We start from the raw sequence: 18,296 nt of genomic DNA on the forward strand, positions 1-18,296 counted from the left end.
TAACACTGCTGCTATATAAAAGAATATATATACTATAATACTGCCACCTATGTACTTAAAAAAAAAGTACTTTATCTTTCATGTTCTCTTCTTGTATAGGATTTTTCTTCCAGATTCTTGGATAACCCTCAAGCCTAATGCCCTTAGGACCAGACTACAAAGGATGTTGTTTATAGTCAGTCACCATGGAGACACATAGGTCTTGATAGGAGCTTCATGCACCAGCCAGTAGCAGATAGCTTTATGTACAATTATGATTAAGCCTAGTAAAGCGATCATATACAGATGTGGCTGTAGCCTTGGATGATGATGCCCTATAGATGGTGAGATATCTTCTTCCTTCTCTCTGTCCTATTCTTACCGATTTCCCCTCCAGAGCTGATGACCTCATGTTGGGCTTAGAGGAGGGGGGATGGTGGTCTTACTTCTCCCTCACTGCTGTACTATTATACACCTAACCTTAATGAGTCTCCAGATATAGAAACCAATCCATCATCCACAGGGCTTGGCTGTAATGGGGGCTGTTTGATTGATGGGTGGTCTTGGGTAATTACAAGAGCAGGACGGCTTTCTCCAGTACCAGGACCCTTCCCTAGGGAATGAATGATCCTGAAGGGGTTTCCTGGGCAGACGACAGGGACCTGGGGTCCGTGGATGGAGCAGGGACATTGATCACATGGTATCTCATCTATAATCTTCAGATTATGTCTTGGTATTGGGTGTGGATGTTCAGTAGGACCTTATAAGTTTAAGGACCACCTTAAGTTGTATATATGAGTCACCTGGAGCCCCTTTTGGGGTCTTCTTATAATGTTCATTGTAATGTTCATATAATGGTCATTTCCAGCCCTTGTTCCACTTACTGCTCTAACAGTAGAGAATCCTTTTGCCACCTGTTGTCTCATGTTGTTTGCTCATATAGCTGTTGATCTGGCTGAGATTAGTGGCTGTCAGCTACACATCTCCCCATGTGTTAGAGAATGTGCGGCCGATGACTGATCGCAGAAGAAGGCAGCACGACTGCTCAAGCCTGTAAACTGTTCCTGAGATCAGCGACTGTCAGCTACACATCTCCCCTTGTGTTAGGGAATGTGCCAATGACTGATCGCAAAAAAGGCCAATGACTGATCCCAGAAGGGCCAATGACTGATGGCAGAAGAAGGAAGCACGACTGATAGAGCCCGTAAACGATTTCCAAGATCAGCGGCTGTCAGCTACACTCACCCTGTGTTAGGGAATAGATGTGATGAGCTCAGCCTGCCCTGCTGTCCGACTGTAATAGACCAGGACATGTATTACTGGATTTAATATTTAGTCCTGACCGCACAGCACATCTTGGACTCGGCTGTCAGGCGCTGTCACCGCTGTCTACTCAATTACATGTCACTGCTCATCCGGCTCACCCAGAAATCTCAGCGTTTTCTATTACACTTTGTTTTATGACCCTCTGATCTGTATCGATGACAACTGGATGACCCCAGACACTTGTGGAAAAGTTATGTCTCTGAATCCTTGAGATGACTCGATAATGGGCCCCCGGGGGCCACATCACAACTGCTCTCTATATAAACCTGACTTAGCTCTGTGACTAAGACAATACAACTGTGTTACTTATGTCACCCAGATTTCCTGGACTCCTAATGTAATGTATGTACACACTGACTCCAATTTTGATGTACATTTTAACCTTGAAACACTGTAATGGGGATTTCCTATAAGGTGGAGCTCCTCTTGGATAGGCTGAGGACAGGCATGCAGCTTACGGTACATGTATTAGTTCTTCTTAGGAGACGTTCTCACCGTCCTGTTACTTCTTTCTGTAATCACAGTCAGACCCTGGTGAATAATAAATCTGATCAGTCACGACGCTGCAGTAACACTTTGTACCCATCCGGGGCGCCGGGCCTCGGGCAGATGTAGAAGCTGCTGGAATCTGCCTCGTCCATAAACCAGACATTAGGGAAGGTTTGTATAATTTTCACCCCTCCGCTCCCCCTTCTCGGCTCCTCTATCCCATCAGCCAGATGCCGGTTACACTTCACTCTCTGCATGCGGCTGACGGATGACGGCCATTCCCGGCTAATGACACTGCTCCTGCGGCGGAGAAAACATATTCTCTGAATTAATTCTGGAACGTCCCGTCGCTTGTGACACCCTCCGCCTGTGTCTGTGTATCCACATAGATGTAGAGAGGGCTATAAGGGCCAGGCAGGAGGCATTTTTGCTATAGGGTCTTAAAGGGAAAGGGATCATTTTTTATTTTTGATCCTATCATGGATGCTCTCACCAATGAGACAGCATTTTGGAAAAAAATTTGCTTTAACACCAGTATTGTTACCATTGGTAGTTTTCCTAAGAGATCTGGATGTATCAGGCCGGCCATGTTTCTCCACAAAGATCCGGATCCATCTGGCCGGCCATGTTTCTCCACAGAGATCTGGATCCATCTGGCTGGCCATGTTTCTACACAGAGAATCTGGATCCATCTGACTAACCATGCTTCACTACAGAGATCTCGATCCATCTGACCGGCCATGTTTCTCCACAGAGATCTGAATCCACTGGACTGGTCATGTTTCTCTACAGAAATCAGGATCCATCAGACCGGCCATGTTTCTCCATAGAAATCTGGATCCATCTGGCCGGCCATGTTTCTCCAAAGAGATCTGGATCCATCTGACCGGCCATGTTTCTCCACAGAGATCTGAATCCACTGGACTGGTCATGTTTCTCTACAGAAATCAGGATCCTTTAGACCGGCCATGTTTCTCCATAGAAATCTGGATCCATCTGGCCGGCCATGTTTCTACACAGAGATCTGGATCCATCTGACTGGCTTATGTTTCTCCAAAGAGATCTGGATCCATCTGGCCGGCCATGTTTCTACACAGAGATCTGGATCCATCTGACTGGCTTATGTTTCCCAACAGAAATCAGGATCCATCTGAGAGGCGAATCTTAAAATCCTTCTTGGGCCCCTTTTGTTGATAAGTTGTTGCCACCCACAAGGTCCCCTGATATCTGGTGTATCTGTGTATATTTTCCACACTGATATATGAGATAACTACTCAAAGTTGGCAGTGACATCCTGGCCCATGGCTACTCTATGTGATAACCACGCTTCGTTCCATATCAGTCTGATTACTAGATTTTCCTGTCCATGTGGATCCCAAGAAAACTGATCACTGGATTATGAGCTCTGCTCCAGGGTAACAAATTTAATTCCCATATAGAGAACATCATACAAGGAATAGACAGCAGATGTTATAGGGCCTATTCAGTTTAGGCATCCATAGGCATGAAAAGTGAGTCATTTTAGGTTGTTTGGTACTTTGGAGTCATGGGAGTAGTTATGAGCTTCGGCAATGCTCATCCGAAGGCAAATGCTCGGCATTTGATTCCCAGCGGCTGGAGAAGTTTAATACAGCCCTAGAGCTGCCAGGAAACCATGGATACAGCCTATGGCTTTATCCATGTTTTCCAGGTCTACCTAGGGCGGCATTTAACTTCTCCAGATGCCAGGAGTCAAATGCTAAGCGTTTGGGTTCAAACGAACGTTGGCGAAACCCGAACGCTCGTCAACTTGGCTCATCACTGCCTGGGAGGTTTAGCAAGATGAACGGAAAAATTATAAAATTGGAGCATGAACTTGCATGGAGATATCTGCTGACCTTCTCCATAGATGTTCGACAGACCTAAAACACCGCATATGCCTCCAGAAACGGCATCACATGTGTAGGGATCAGAGTATAGTGCACACAGTAATGAGAATTTCATTGTAATTGGTTGGCAGCCAGATGAGGACGGACATGGGGTGAGATAGAGGACAAGCAATTTCTATAAGTGTGATAGGAGTGACCGGGGAAGGAGAGAAGAATGTGGTCAGAAGAGGATCAGGACATGGGAATTCTGACTATGTACGTAGGAGAATCTGTAAGACATCACAGGCCGAGGGATAAGATAGAAACTAAGAGGTAGATGTAGCTGTCAGTGAGCATGGTAAAGTCATCAAGTGATCCAGAAACGGGTGTGCGAGAGTAGGGGTCAATAGATAACCAATTCCCCCAAGAATATGGTAGGAAGAGTCTGAGGGTGTGGACCTGAAAAGACGGAATAAGCCAACGAGGGAATGACCGGGAATGGGTAATACAGGGAAAGACGTATGCTTTACCTCCACCCTGCCTGCTGTCAGGTCCCGGGGATATTAGAGACAGGTGAACCCCATAAGGGTAAGGGGGTCACATGTTGGAGCCATGTTTTATAATAGTCTGCAGGGTGAGAGAGTTTACTGGGTAAATCATGGATTATGGGAAGAATATTGGAAATGAACCAAGAGTTCCCGACTTCTTTGTGTGGTAGACAAAGAGTTAAAGTAGTATAAGATGGTGGAGCAGGGTTAGGAGCAATATCCCTGCAGCTAATAGCAGGAGGATAGAGAGACAGCCACGCGGGCTCAGTGATTTATGAGAGCGGCCATTGTGCTGCACACTGGAGTCACATGGCTGAACACTATTAATGCGTAGGTCATGGATGTAACATGGAAAGTTACAGTGTACATGTCCTTTAAGAAGCTCTTTATGAACCTGTCTAGTTTTCTAAGGTTAACCCTTCAGATGGTTTTCTAAGGTTAACCCTTCAGTGATGTTATTGACCCCCTGACAGCCTCCATGATGTACAGATATTCCTCATTCTATATATTTCAGGGGACAGGATCAGAGCTGGTCTGTTTGCCGGTAATTCACCCACAAGGCTTCCTTTCCCTTACTTTCTGGCTAAGCACAGCACATACTCCTCTCTGCAATACCTTGACATAGTACTTGTGAAAGTGCACTGGACTTAATTGGTTAGCACTGTCCTAGGGGATGATTTATGTAGTATAGTACTATAGATGGCATATGGGGATACTGGGTTACTTAGGCACCGGCTTGGGAAGGTGCTATGTGGACAGAAATAAAAGTGGTACAGTAAGGAAGAGGTTGCACTAAACACTGACTTGCTCCCACTGACAAGCTTACACGGCAGCACTGTGGACATACAGCAGTAGGCACGTTGTTAATTACACACGGAATAGCTGCCCAGAATTGTATGATTCATGATGAGAAATTATAGGGCAGCCTTGATTTACCTTTTAGAAACAGTGTGGATCATCTTCATCATGCAGGTACACTGCCCAATCTCTCTCTCTCTCTCTCTCTCTCTCTCTCTCTCTCTCTCTCTCTCTTCTGCGCATAGCACCTGTTAATCCCTGCTCCACTTCCTGTGTAATGTTCTGATCCTGCTGTTACTAGAGACAGATTTCCCCTAACATCAGGCAGTGAGCAGCAGATTGCAGGGAAGGGAGGCACCTAGTGGCCAATATATTTTAGAGCAGTTTTTTTGTATATAAAGTGATTTACACAAATGTTAGGAATCATATAGGAGATCACATGGTTTGACACGACCATTTAATAGGTTTTGGTGCAAATACTCACGTTTATTACTGGCGATGAAAACAGCGAATAAAAGTGATTTGTTTTTTATTTTATTGTTCTCTTTTACATAACTAGTCCGGAAAGGTTAGAGACCATGAACTGGGTCATAGTTTTCCCAGGAGCCGATCTGAGAAACTACAGAACATCAGGGACATCTAGTGTCTCATTCAGGATTGGGGAGGGTGCGGGTCACTGCTGTCACAGATAGGGTTATGGACAATGTACACTATGGCGGTGGAGTGGCCGCTGACAGCCACCGCCTGCAGGGACATGGGCTCGTGATATGTGACTGGCCGGACTGGTGCCCAGTACAGTCTGTTCAGACAGGGAGCACCGAACAATCCTAAGGTTCAGCCGCAGCCTCAGCTGATAGAAAAAGGAGTGGTTCTTTATACATGGGGCGTATTGTCCTGCCTTATCTGAGCAGACGGGAGGAATCCTCCGCACACAGACAAAGTGACAGGAGATGGATCCAGCCTCGTCCTCTAAACCCCTGGAGGGGAAACTATGCTGAACGATTATTTTAGGAATCCCGTGCAGAGATAAGACGCCCATCCCCTCCGAGAGATGGAGAACAGAGAGAATCCCAGGCTAAAAATGGTCAAAGCACTGATGCCAAAGGATCCTTGTCTACAGGTCTGGATACAGGTGTAACAAACCCTCAGCTGTAAGAAGTATAACATTTGTTGTTTTTTCAGTAAACGAGAATTCTGGTATTCAGTGACAGCAAGCTGTGCTCGTTAATATGGTTAAAAGGTGTGATACACAAAGTATATTTTAAAGTAGAACACCATCATGGTGCAAGATTTAAAGGGGTTATCCAGCACTACAAGAGCATGGCCACTTTCCTCCAGAGACAACACGACTCTTGTCTCCAGCTTGGGCGGGGTTTTGATGCTCAGTTCCACTGAAGTTAATGGAGCTTAATTGCAAACCGCACCTGAACTTGAGACAAGAGTTGTGTTGTCTCTGAAAGAAAGTGGCCATGTTTTCATAGCACTGGAGAACCCCTTTAAGGGGCAGCCTCAGCACAGATGTGCATAGCGGAAGTACATCATGAATGCGGTTCTGCAGCAGCTGAGGTGTATGATGAGGTTCTGCAGCAGCTGAGGTGTAGTATGATGTTCGCAGCAGCTGAGGTGTATGATGAAGTTCTGCATAAGCTGAGGTGTATGATGAGGTTCTGCAGCAGCTGAGGTGTGTACAGCACTAGGTTAATGTGAGAAGACAGTGAGCCCTAGTCCAGACAGGAGGAGAGTTTACTACTCCAGTGCTTCTCAAACTTTTTCTGCTGGAGTCTCACCCAACAGACCAAGGCAATGCCTGGGCCTCACCAGACTGACCAAGACGTTGCCTGGGCCTCACTATCTGTGGTGAAAGTCCATTTAACCCTTTCCCTCACGAGGACGTAACTGTACGTCCTCGTGCGGGTGCGGGCGTTTAGAGCTCTGAACCGCGGGGGTCCCGGGTGCCGCTTGTAGCCCGGAACTGCCGGTATTAGCGGGCACGGTCCGATCGCCGTGCCCGCTAATACAGTAATCAGATGCAGCTGTCAAACATGACAGCTGCATCCAATTACCGGATTCAGCTTATCCCTGGTGTGTAGTGGCGGAGATCGCCCGAAGGAGCGATCTCCGTTTCTGAAGCCGGCCGGGGACCGCTCCAAGATGGCACCGTCCCCGGCTCGGCACTAGTTTACTTCCGGCTGCAGCAGCCGGAAGTAAACGAGTGCCTATCTCATGGATCTCTGCTGCATATCTATGCTGCAGAGATCTCTATGAGAGATCAGAGCACTTATACTAGAAGTCCCCTAGGGGGGCTTCTAGTATAAGTGTAAAAGTTAAAAAAAATAAGTATTGTTATAAGTAAAAAGCCCCCTCCCCTAATAAAAGTCTGAATCACCCCCCTTTTCCCAGGTTATAAATATAAATAAATAAATAAACATGTCTGCTCTCGCCGCGTGCGTAATCGCCTGAACTATTAATTAATCACATTCCTGATCTCGCACGATAAACGGCGTAAGCGCAAAAAATGCCAAAGTGCAAAATTGCACATTTTTTGTCGCATCAAATCCAGAAAAAATGTAATAAAAAGCAATCAAAAAGTCGTATATGCGCAATCAAGGTACCGATAGAAAGAACACATCATGGCGCAAAAAATGACACCTCACACAGCCCCATAGACCAAAGGATAAAAGCGTTATAAGCCTGGGAATGGAGCGATTTTAAGTGACGTATATTTGTAAACAATGGTTTGAATTTTTTACAGGCCATCAGATACAATATAAGTTATACATGTTATATATCGTTTTAATCATAACGACTTGAGGAACATGCATAACAAGTCAGTTTTACCCCAGGGCGAATGGCGTAAAAACACATTTCCCCCAAATAAAAGAAAGGCGTTTTTTTTTTCAATTTCACCACACTTTGAATTTTTTTCTGGTTTCGCAGTGTACTTTATGCAAAAATTCAGCCTGTCATTGCAAAGTACAATTAGGGACGCAAAAAATAAGGGCTCATGTGGGTCTCTAGGTGGAAAAATGCAAGTGCTATGGCCTTTTAAACACAAGGAGGAAAAAACCAAAATGCAAAAACGAAAATTAGCCTGGTCCCGAAGGGGTTAAAAGCTAAAAATAATGCTAGGGCTAGCTTTCAACCATCTCCCAAGCTCTATATACCAATAAAGTAAGGACAAAATAAATTAATAATGTTGCTAAAATGGAGATGGAGAGGACTGTGTAGATGAGTGCTTCTCAAACTTTTTCTATCGGAGCCTCACCCAACAGACCAAGGCAATGCCTGGGCCTCACCAGACTGACCAATAGGGCCTGGGCCTCACCATCTGAGGTGAAAGTCCAGTTAAAAGCTGAAAATAATGCTAGGGCTGCCTTACACTTTCTCCCAAGCTCTATATACTAATAAAGCAAGTACAAAATAGGTTAATAATGTTACTAAAATGGAGATTTTTGCAAACCGCAAAAGGACTGTGCAGATCATATTTACTTTTGTTAAAACTGGCTCCCCAGCTGGGCCTCACCAACAACTAGGGGGCGCCTCGCAGTTTGAGAAGCACTGGTGTAGATCATAGTTTGTGAAAACTAACTCCCCAGCTGGGCCTCACCAACAACTAGGGGGCGCCTCACAGTTTGAGAAGCACTGTACTACTCTATCTGAAGGTGCAGTTCTCATATACCACCAGCAGATGTCACCCTCATCCTGTAACCATGAGTAGTTAGGAAATCCCTCTGAGAGTCATTCAACGAGTGTATTCTGAGGTTCTGCAGCAGCTGAGGTGTGTATGATGAGGTTCTGCAGCAGTTGAGGTGTATTATGAGGTTCTGCAGCAAGCTGAGGTATATTATGATGTTCTGTGGCAGCTGAGATGTGTATTATGAGGTTCTGCAGCAACTGAGGTATATTATGATGTTCTGCAGCAACCGAGGTATATTATGATGTTCTGCGGCATCTGAGATGTGTATTATGAGGTTCTGCAGCAGCTAAGGTGTGTTATGAGGTTCTGCAGCATCTGAAGTGTATGATGAGGTTCTGCAGCAGCTAAGGTGTGTATGATGAGATTCTGCAGCTGCTGAGGTGTGTATTGTGTAGTATGAGGTTCTGCAGCAGCTGAGGTGTATGATGAGGTTCTGCAGCAGCTGAGGTGTGTTTGATGAGGTTCTGCAGCAGCTGAGGTGTGTTGTGTTTCACACTACACAGTAACTCTTGCGCCATCCTCCTCACTGTACATAGAATATTTCTATTTTTGGCTCTGGCAGAGCTTCACCTCCAGGGATCCCCCCCCCCCCCCTTCTATAATAACCGGACTATTATCTCCTCTGTTCAGGAATCGCCGTCCTCAGCAGATTTTGGAAGCTGCAGGAGACAGACTGGATTTTCCAGGTGTTTCTGTAGCCGGAGGAAGCGGAGTATTATAACAATGAAGGTTTATATACTGCCCCCCGCGCCCGCTCTTCCGCTGTTTATTGAGGAACATCATTAATGGGCGATGTAATATCTCACATAGCAGATAGGTGGCGCTCTGTAGGAGTGACTGGCCGATCCCAGGGAGGGACACTTTTCTACTTGGCTATTCACAGGTCACGTCCATGCTGTTAGGGAACACAGGCACTATTTATAGGGGCACTTTGTCGTAACTATTCATGGGAGCTGGCACTATGCAGTATTAAAGAGCATTCTAGCTGACACTATATGTAAGAGAATCCTAGCCAGCACTATATATAAGAGCATTCAAGCTGGCACTATATATGAGTATTCTAGCTGGCACTATATATAAGAGCATTCAGGCTGGCACTATATATAGGAGCATTCTAGCTGACACTATATATAAGAGAATCCTAGCCAGCACTATATATAAGAGCATTCAGGCTGGCACTATATATAAGTATTCTAGCTGGCACTATATATAAGAGCATTCTAGCTAACACTATACATAGGAGCATTCTAGCTGGCACTATATATGAGTATTCTAGCTGGCACTATATAAGAGCATTCAGGCTGGCACTATATATAGGAGCATTCTAGCTGATACTATATATAAGAGCATTCTAGCTAACACTATACATAGGAGCATTCTAGCTGGCACTATATATAGGAGCATTCTAGCTGACAGTATATATAAGAGCATTCTAGCTAACAGTATATATAAGAGCATTCTTTTTTTTTTATTGTATTTTTATTGAAAGGATTTTTTCTTTTCTATACAACAGTCAACATGTCATACAACGTGTGCATCAACCAGTAGGCTACATACAAGCTTACACAACCCAATACAAAGAAACGGTCAAAGCCTACGATCAAGCGCATGTGCAGGTAAAAACATTGCCCACGTCACATCAAATAGTAAAATAAAATAAAAAAGAGAAAGAGAAAAAGAAAACCCAAAATAAGGCATAATTAATGAACAGCCTCATACCAGACAATCCCAGGGGGAAAGGGAGGGGGTAGACAAGACAAAAGACACAGGGGAAAGGCTACAGGGAATCCTAGCCAGCACTATATATAAGAGCATTCAAGCTGGCACTATATATGAGTATTCTAGCTGGCACTATATAAGAGCATTCAGGCTGGCACTATATATAGGAGCATTCTAGCTGATACTATATATACAGTAGGAGCATTCTAGCTGACACTATATAAGAGCATTCTAGCTGACACTATACATAGGAGCATTCTAGCTGGCACTATATAAGAGCATTCAGGCTGGCACTATATATAGGAGCATTCTATCTGATACTATATATACAGTAGGAGCATTCTAGCTGACACTATACATAGGAGCATTCTAGCTGGCACTATATATAGGAGCATTCTAGCTGGCACTATATATAGAAGCATTCTAGCTGGCACTATATATGAGTATTCTAGCTGGCACTATATAAGAGCATTCAGGCTGGCACTATACATAGGAGCATTCTAGCTGGCACTATATATAGGAGCATTCTAGCTGGCACTATATATAGGAGCATTCTAGCTGGCACTATATATGAGTATTCTAGCTGGCACTATATAAGAGCATTCAGGCTGGCACTATATATAGGAGCATTCTAGCTGATACTATATATACAGTAGGAGCATTCTAGCTGACACTATATAAGAGCATTCTAGCTGACACTATACATAGGAGCATTCTAGCTGGCACTATATATAGGAGCATTCTAGCTGGCACTATATATAGGAGCATTCTAGCTGGCACTATATATAGGAGCATTCTAGCTGGCACTATATATAAGAGCATTCTAGCTGACAGTATATATAAGAGCATTCTAGCTGACAGTATATATAAGAGCATTCTAGCTGACAGTATATATAAGAGCATTCTAGCTACAGGCTACAGGGAGGGATTCCCGTCATTCGGGGGACAAGCAGTACGGTGGGGTCTGGTACTCGCGGACTCTATATAAAAGCATTCTAGCTGGCACTATACAGTATATAAGAGCATTCTAGCTGGCACTATATATAAGAGCATTCTAGCTGGCACTATATATAAGAGCATTCTAGCTGGCACTATATATAAGAGCATTCTAGCTGGCACTATATATAAGAGCATTGTAGCTGACAGTATATATAAGAGCATTCTAGCTGGCATTCTGTATAAGAGCATTCTAGCTGGCACTATATATAAGAGCATTCTAGCAGGCACTATATAAGAGCATTCAGGCTGGCACTATATGTAAATGCATTCTAGCTGGCACTATATATAGGAGCATTCTAGCTGGCACTATATATAGGAGCATTCTAGCTGGCACTATATAGGAGCATTCTAGCTGGCACTATATATAGGAGCATTCTAGCTGGCACTATATATAGGAGCATTCTATCTGGCACTATATATAGGAGCATTCTAGCTGGCACTATAAATAAGAGCATTCTAGCTGACAGTATATATAAGAACATTCTAGCTACAGGCTACAGGGAGGGATTCCCGTCATTCGGGGGACAAGCAGTACGGTGGGGTCTGGTACTTGCGGACTCTATATAAAAGCATTCTAGCTGGCACTATACAGTATATAAGAGCATTCTAGCTGGCACTATATATAAGAGCATTCTAGCTGACAGTATATATAAGAGCATTCTAGCTGGCATTCTGTATAAGAGCATTCTAGCTGGCATTCTGTATAAGAGCATTCTAGCTGGCACTATATATAAGAGCATTCTAGCTGGCACTATATATAAGAGCATTCTAGCTGGCACTATATATAAGAGCATTCTAGCTGGCACTATATATAAGAGCATTGTAGCTGACAGTATATATAAGAGCATTCTAGCTGGCATTCTGTATAAGAGCATTCTAGCTGGCACTATATAAGAGCATTCAGGCTGGCACTATATGTAAATGCATTCTAGCTGGCACTATATATAAGAGCATTCAGGCTGGCACTATATATAGGAGCATTCTAGCTGGCACTATATAAGAGCATTCAGACTGGCACTATATATAGGAGCATTGTAGCTGGCACTATATATAAGCATTCTATCTTGTATATAAGAGCATTCTAGCTGGCACTATATATAAGCATTCTATCTTGTGTATAAGAGCATTCTAGCTGGCACTGTTCCTAGAAGACTCTCACCCTGGCACCATTCATAGAATCTTTCTGGCCGTCAGTCTATGGGAGAACCCTGACGCCACACATTTACTGACCTCCCGACATAACAGACATCTTGTCATTTGTATTTCTATAAATCAGGGTGCTACGTAGTGTGCTCCATCATTGTAAGTGACATCCCCCTGAATAATCGCTGCAGTGCTCCTCTGGTGCCATCTGCTGGTAATATTATAGTATCACCTCTCAGTAGGCAGCTTTCCCCCTTATGTAAATGCCAATAAACCTTCACTGACAGTAGGAAGGAATTCTGGGTAATCCCACCGACATAACAGCATCAGGAGCACTCGTCCTGTCTGGAGGATTTTTTTCTACTTCCTCTATTGGTCTCATCAGCAGATATCACTGACATTAGAGCCCATGGTCGGTGCTGTCATCCAGCTGTTCTCAAGCACTTACACATTTCTGTGTTTATGGAGAGTGGAAGGTGCTGCAAGGTGATACAGAGAAATGTTATATCTACCTCAGTGCTGGTTTCACTTACACTGCCCAGTACTGTTCTATAATGTCCTCCATGCTGCTGCTACTTTGGAAGTTCTATGTTCTAAGTTCTATGTTTCTATGCTTAGCCTCAATCGACTTGTCCTGATCTAGCTGTTACTAGAGACAGATTTCTCCTGACAACAGACAGTGGAAAGCAGATTGCAGGGAATGGAGACACCTAGTGGCCAGAACTGTAGAACTTTTTTTTTTCTGGAATGAATGAAATTAAGTGACTTATACAAGGCATCACATGGAGAGAAGCTGGAGGGCACGCCATTCCCCACATCCCCATTTATATACTCACACTAGCTCAGTATTATATCTCCTCCATGCATCTCCAGCTCGCATCCAGTGTTCACACCTTTAGGTGCCAAGGAATGTAATATATAAACCCATTGGCACATACATTCATACAGTCCTACCCTCTCATGTATTTTCACGTATCTACAGGAATGCCCTTCAGTAGCTTCCAAATGTTGCCTGCCTGAACTTCCTGAGAACGATTCATCCCCTGCGATATGGATCTCTGCGGAGAAGTGATTCTACAGGTAGGAATGGGATCTGGACGCTCGTCAAGTCTTCAGCTGCGGGGAACAAACTAGAAGCAACAGCACAAACCCCTGTGCAGAAATATCCAGTCTTAAAGGGATACTCCAAGAAAAAAAAAATCTAATTAATTGGAGTCAGAAAGTTATAAAGGTTTTGTTTAGAAATTATTTCTATTTAAAAATTTCTAGTTTTCCAGTACTTATTAGCTGCTGTATGTCCTGCAGGAGCTGGTGTATTCCTTCCAGTCTGACACAGTGCTCTCTGCTGCCACCTCTGTCCATGTCAGGAACAGTCCAGAGCAGGAGAGGTTTTCTATGAAGATTTTCTACTGCTCTGGACAGTTCCTGACATCGACAGAGGTGGCAGCAGAGAGCACCGTGTCCTGCTGGAAACCCCTGAAGAAGTCAGAACGTTGAAACTTTAAGAACATTTAAAGATTGGCTTTATACATGGACGTCTTATAACGTGACTATAAGATTATAGAGGATTTTTCTAAAGAATTGGATTTGGCCGAGCTCTGTATATAGCATGGACATCTGCCTCATAGGTTTAGAGCTAATAGAATTGTAACGACCAGGTCGGGTGGACACATCCAGCTTACTGTATGTCACTCTCTATAAACTCTCTGAATTCTATCAGTATTTCCTATGGCTGATGTATAAGGTCGGGGAGAGGTGTGACGTATTGGAAAGAGCAGTCATGTTTCCCTCAGATAATCCATAAGTAAGGACATTACGGTATATTCTGGGAATTAGACCTGGAGCGTGAATCAGCAGGGCTTCTACTACTACTGTCTCCAAGAAGAGATCCGTACGCTATCTCTGGGTGTGGACGTCTCTCCTGTATCACAGGAAATCGTTCTATTCTCCAGAATCATTCACTTCCCGGAATAGGACTTACAGAGAGGGGAACGGCATGAACCCGGCCCCGTACATACAGTACTATAAGAGTGGATATGCTGCTCTATATGGCGGGGCTACCACCACCTGACTGCTCCTCCACACGGCCCCAAATACCATCAATAACTGATGGTCGAATCATTTTCAGCTATGTCTCCCACCCAGCCTTATTCTCCCCAAATAAAGGAGCGCTCCACACGGCCGAGTGTTCCTATGTTCTCTATGGGGGGGGTACACAGCGGCCAGAGATCTCTGACGGCAGCTTATTTCTCCCAGAACAAAGAGGTCGAAGGTAGTGATTTTCCATGACACCTGACCCCTTATGTTGATCGACATCATCTGTTAGTGGTCGGGAGGGCCCTATACACGTTATACTGACGGACAAATAGTAGTAGTTTAGTAGTTATTTTCTTGTATATAGGAGCAGTATTATAGTAGTTATATTCCTGTATATAGGGGGCAGTATTATAGTAGTTATACTCCTGTATATAGGAGCAGTATTATAGTAGTTATATTCTTGTATATAGGAGCAGTATTATAGTAGTTATATTCTTGTATATAGGAGCAGTATTATAGTAGTTATATTCTTGTATATAGGAGCAGTATTATAGTAGTTATATTCCTGTATATAGGAGCAGTATTATAGTAGTTATGGTTCAGGGAAGAAAAAGAGCGCTGCACCTCACACCTATGGCTGACACTAGTGCCTCTCGGCAGCGTAAAAAAACATCAGAATTTTGTGTCTGAATTGATCAAGCCACACTGCCCCATGTACCGCGTGCAGGTATCTGATACACAAGGGTCCCTACACTAAGTCCACACTGTGCCGGTCAGTGACCACCACCCCGCAGGCGTGCATGGGCAGGGAAGGGAGGCCATGGAACGGCCCTGCAACCCCCATGCCACAGGACCAGACCGAAAATGCCACACCAAAAAACTCCCAGCCAGCACCACCGGCAGAGGAAGCTGCCTATGTATGTCTATTCACATACAGAATTCTGATGTTTTGTATGCAGCCATAGGTGTGAGGTGCAGCACTCTTTTTCTTCCCTGAACCGTATTTTGTTTCTCTCTTTTCTCCGTGTTTTGCACTCCTCCTGGTGAGACCCACATGACCGCAATTAGCAGGAGACACCTGAGTGCTCATGGTTTTAATCCCTCCTGTCTGTCCCATTCTATCTGTGATAGCTATGGTGAGTGCAATACCTTATCCAGACTTGTGCTGTTTGGGGGCAGCTTCCTCCACCGGTGGTGCTGGCTGGGTTTTGGTGTGGCATTTTTGGGTCTGGTCCTGTGGCATGGGGGTTGCAGGGCCGTTCCATGGCCTCCCTTTCCTGACTGTGCACGCCTGCAGGGGTGGTGGTCACTGACCGGCACGGTGTGGACTTAGTGTAGGGACCCATGTGTATTAGATACCTGCGCGCGGTACATGGGGCAGTATGGCTTGATCAATTCACATACAGAATTCTGATGTTTTTTATGCAGCCGAGAGGTACTAGTATCAGCCATAGGTGTGAGGTGCAGCACTCTGTTTCTTCCCTGAACCGTATTATAGTAGTTATATTCTTGTATATAAGGAGCAGTATTATAGTATTATATTCTTGTATATAGGAGCAGTATTATAGTAGTTATATTCTTGTATATAGGAGCAGTATTATAGTAGTTATATTCTTGTATATAGGAGCAGTATTATAGTAGTTATTTTGGGGGCAGCGTTCTGTGCCGGCGGGGCATGTGTGGGGCATTTTGGGTTTGGTCCTGTGACAGTGGGGTTGCAGGACCATTCCATAGCCTCACTTCCCAACATGTGCACGCCTTGCGGGGGAGGCAGTCACTGACTGACACGGTACAGAGTTAGCGTAGGGACCCGTGTGAACCAGGATACCTGCACGCGGTACACGGGGCAGTATGGTTTGATCAAATTGTATACCAACATCCTGGTGTTTGTTTTTAAAGTAGCTTAGCGGCTTTAGTATCAGCCATAGGTGTGAGGTGCAGCTGCACTTTTCTCTCCATTTCACATTATAGTAGTTATATTCCTGTATATAGGAACAGTATTATAGTAGTTATATTCCTGTATATAGGAGCAGTATTATAGTAGTTATATTCCTATATATAGGGGGCAGTATTATAGTAGTTATGGTTCAGGGAAGAAAAAGAGTGCTGCACCTCACACCTATGGCTGATACTAGTACCTCTCGGCTGCATAAAAAACATCAGAATCAGCCATAGATGGGATGTGCAGCGGTTCCATTCTCTCCAGTTCGTGTTTTACAGTTCTCCCTCTCTGAACAGCTAGCACTCCTTTATAAGACCCACATGACCAAAAATTTAGCAGGATATGCCTGTGCTCACATGTCTGGACCCTATGTCTTCCCCATTCTGTGAGAGCAGCAATGGTAAGTGTAATACCATATCCATACTTGTGTCGTTTGGGGGCAGCCTTCCCCGCCGGTGGTGCTGGCTGGGTTTTGGTGGGGCTTTTTGGGTCTGGTCCTGTGACATTGGGGTTGCAGGGCCGTTCCATGGCCTCCCTTCCCTGCATGTGCACGCTTTCGGGGTTGGCGGTCGCTAACCGACACGGTGTGGAGTTAGCGTAGGGACCCGTGTGGACCAGAGGACCTGCGCGGTGGTACACGGGGCAATATGGCTTGATCAATTCATATACAGACACTCTGGTGTTGATTTTTAATATAGGCCTAGCGGCATTAGTATCAGCCATAGATGGGATGTGCAGCCGTTCCATTCTCTCCAGTTCGTGTATTATAGTAGTTATATTCTTGTATATAGGAGCAGTATTATAGTAGTTCTATTCCTGTATATAGGGGCAGTATTATAGTAGTTATATTCTTGTATATAGGAGCAGTATTATAGTAGTTATATCCCTGTATATAGGAGCAGTATTATAGTAGTTCTATTTTGCCACTAGAACCGCTTCTATTTGGAGATTCTCGTTCTGTTTGGACTTGTACCGAATAATTTCCTTTATATTTCTAAGAAATGACACAGATCGATTATTCATTTACAGGTATAAGAAATTACAGCCAGGATGTGTGGGTGCGGCGCCTCTTCCATTGCAGTGTATCACTACTGTATACTCCCTGGTCACCGGTACAGTCAGTACTTTCATCCTGTTGGTGAAACAAAGAAGCTTATTGTTTGGGATATTTCATTTATTGGCTCATAAAAATTGAAACATTTAATTGTGCTCGATTATTTAGTTTTATTTTGCAGCGCTCTTTTGTTTCCTCCTTATTACACTGAGAAACCAACAACCTCTCATCTGTGAATACTAAGGGTGTATACAGACTCAGCAGATATATTGCAGACATGTCTGTGATGTCATCGTCATGTGGGCAGGAGCTGCAGAAGTCTCCATTGAGTTGGCTGGAGCAATTTTACAGAAATGTGTGCACTTACCCCAAGGTTCTTCTGGACCAGGACAGAATTCACGGTTCCTTCACTATCGACAGGTTCTCCAGGTTCTAGGAAGGAAACTAAAGTGCAGCTCCCCCGACATATTGGTGCTCAGACCCACTAAAGACCATAGCTAACTATAACCAGGGCCTGAAGGAGGTGGCGTAGTGGTGGGGCTTGGACTGAAGTGGGTCCCAGTACAGAAGGAACAAGTATAGGAGCCTTATTTTTTAGGGGATAGCTAATACACTCAAGGGTCTCTTAGGGGCCTATTCCACAGAGCGATAGTCGGCCTAATTCGGCCGATTATCTCTCCATGGAATAGAGAGAACGATCAGCCGATGATCGTGTCAT

The 18,296-nt window shown here is 44.4% G+C and overlaps 1 protein-coding gene across 5 annotated transcripts in view; it reads left to right on the plus strand.

The window, feature by feature from the left end:
• NOS3 (nitric oxide synthase 3) overlaps positions 1–18,296 on the plus strand; it is an 85,264-nt gene that overhangs the window by 14,116 nt on the left and 52,852 nt on the right. Inside the window, exons 2-3 of one of the 5 annotated variants that reach the window (XM_069959280.1) lie at positions 10,198–10,300; positions 13,528–13,625. The exons of 3 other annotated variants lie outside the window; for them this stretch is intronic. The gene's annotated coding sequence lies outside the window, so the exon portion shown is untranslated. The remainder of the gene's footprint in view (positions 1–10,197; positions 10,301–13,527; positions 13,626–18,296) is intronic. One more of the 5 variants, XM_069959282.1, reaches the window with a different exon arrangement.

Source organism: Dendropsophus ebraccatus, chromosome 2 (genome assembly GCF_027789765.1).
Source record: "Dendropsophus ebraccatus isolate aDenEbr1 chromosome 2, aDenEbr1.pat, whole genome shotgun sequence".
NCBI lineage: Eukaryota > Metazoa > Chordata > Amphibia > Anura > Hylidae > Dendropsophus > Dendropsophus ebraccatus.